The sequence below is a fragment of the Mastomys coucha genome, unplaced genomic scaffold (genome assembly GCF_008632895.1).
Source record: "Mastomys coucha isolate ucsf_1 unplaced genomic scaffold, UCSF_Mcou_1 pScaffold1, whole genome shotgun sequence".
Lineage (NCBI taxonomy): Eukaryota > Metazoa > Chordata > Mammalia > Rodentia > Muridae > Mastomys > Mastomys coucha.
The window spans coordinates 90,497,795-90,500,353 of NW_022196891.1; positions in this window are offsets into that span (position 1 = coordinate 90,497,795).

The window sequence follows — 2,559 nt, forward strand, 5'->3', positions numbered from 1 at the left end:
GGCAGGATTTCCTGCTCACAAGTTGGTTGGTTTCTGGGAGGAGCCAGAAGACCTGATTCAAGACTGAAACCAGCTGGTGTGCCACCTGATACAATGTATGTGAAACCCAGGACTAGGAAGAATGTCTTTTCTGAGGACCCAGCCTGCAGTAGAGAGATGCCTGCAAGGGGGAGCCAATCCAGTCATAAGCATCGGGCTCCCCAAAGGACAGGGGAACCCCAGGCAGCCTGGCGTGGAGATGTTGGAAGTGGTCCTGGTTGCCCTGGAAACTTTCCCATTACTATTGTTAGCTCTAAACTCAGTGGAAGCAAACCAAGCAGACGAGCCATGTTCCACCCAAGCAGGTGCTCTCTTCAGTCTTGGCTTTGCCTCAGAGGAAGTTACTGAAACAAGAACCATATTTGGACAGATTTTTCTTCCCCACAAGGAGAGACTCTAGTGACCCAATACATTCCTTAGGTTTGTGTGCCTACCCACACTTTAGGTGAGTTTAAAATAATCAAGATGAACACAACAGCTAAAAAGGAGAGTGGATGAAGAGGGAGACCCAGAGGAGCAGGGGCTCCATTAGCAGAGACAAATAACCCCAGTCCAGTTCATTCCCAGGTCTGGAGTAGAGGATGGAAGACAGTATACACACCACGCTCACACACATATACACACACAATACACACACATACATATACACACATGCAGACACATGCACACACATGCATGCAGACACACATATACAGACACACACATACATAAACACATACACAAACACATAACGCATACACAGACACACACACACATGCACACATATGCACACACATATACATGTGTGCATGTATGTACAGATACACATACATGCACAGACACACATACATACACACATGCACACATCATGCAGACACACATATACAGGCACACACATATACATGCACACATATTAACACATAATGCACACACACAGGCACACACATGCACACATACAGAAACATACACATATATATGCACACACACAGATGCACATGCACACACACAGAAATGCACACATATATACATGTACACACATCTATACATGCACACACAGACACAGACATGCACATATACATTTTATGCACAGACATACACATGCACACACACATATTATGCAGACACACATATGCACACTCACATGTTCATTTTCTTTCTATTTATTTAGTCACATATTCAGAAATATTTGAAGAGCATCTGCTTGGTTCCAGCATGAAGCCATGTTAGGATCTGCTCTTCTCATACCAAGCATGAAGTTAGTCAGCATGGCAGCACACACTGGATGCTGAGGTGTGTGTGGGATCCTGACTTCAGTGAGAGGATGGCAACCTTGCCACTTACTTTCTCCAGAGAACTCCACATTCTACTGAGCTCTATCTTACTGTCTGTCTAAAGCACTCTGAAAACTTCTAACCAGGTATTGTATACTTTTCATTTGAGTATCTTTTATAAAATTCTCTTATTAATGTTTGAACCAATTAAGAGGACATGGATTATGGGGGCAGATAAGCCCTCCTTTACTTTAGTTGTTGGTTCTACTCCAGTATAGTTTTGGAAAATTTCATAAGGCCTATTTTCATTTTTATTTAATTGTTCCTAATTTCCTTAGGGCTGCTTTCTGGTTTAATAATCATGGTTGCTCATTTCTGGGGAATTCTCTGAAGAAATGGGTGACTTGCATGGAAGGTCAGGTAAAGCCACATGAAAGACAGAAACACAAAAGGAGGGTGGGCTTCTGTGATAAAATACCTCTGTTGTGGATTGCCCTGGTGCTGTTTGTATTTTGATGTCAATTCTGCTTCCTCAAGAGAGGCTGCCCCTACAGGAGTGGATCATGTACTCAGGTGATTTCATGTGAATCTTCTTCTCCCCATTTAAACTGAGCAAATAAAGGCTAGAGCCTGTGATTGGGCAGTGGAAGGGAAAGGTGGGGCTGGAGGTTTTAGAGAAGGGCAGGAGAGAAGATGAAGAGACAGAGGAAGAGGAGGTGGAAGGAAGATGGACAGAACCATGTGGCCTGGAGAAGTTACAAGTAGCAAGGGATCTCATAGCTGGGGACTAGATTAGTGTAGTGGTAAATCTGTCCAATCTAGGTGTGCAGCTTATAAATACTCTAACTGAGTTGTGGGTTCTTTGCACGGGCTTATTGGGGTTGGAGATTTACTGCAACACACCTCCTCAAGTCAGAAGTGTGTGCTCACTTTTCCTCGGGCCAACTAAACTGTTAGCCAGGCACAGTTACACACCCATAATCCCAGTGCACAGGGAGGATTGCAGGCAGAGTCGGGAGGTTACATAGCAAAACATAGTCTCTAAACAAAGAAAAGGGCCTAACTATTGACTCTGAGGTTTCACTCTCCTAAAGATTCTGAAGTTCCACTTCTCTTTCTATTCTCTCTCTCTCTTTTCATTCACTCATTCATTCATTCATTCATTCATTCATTCTTTGAGATGAGGTCCCATGTAGCTCAGGCTAGCCTTAGACCCACCAAGTAATAGATACTGGCCTTGAACTCTTTTTTTTTTTTTTATTATTTTTTT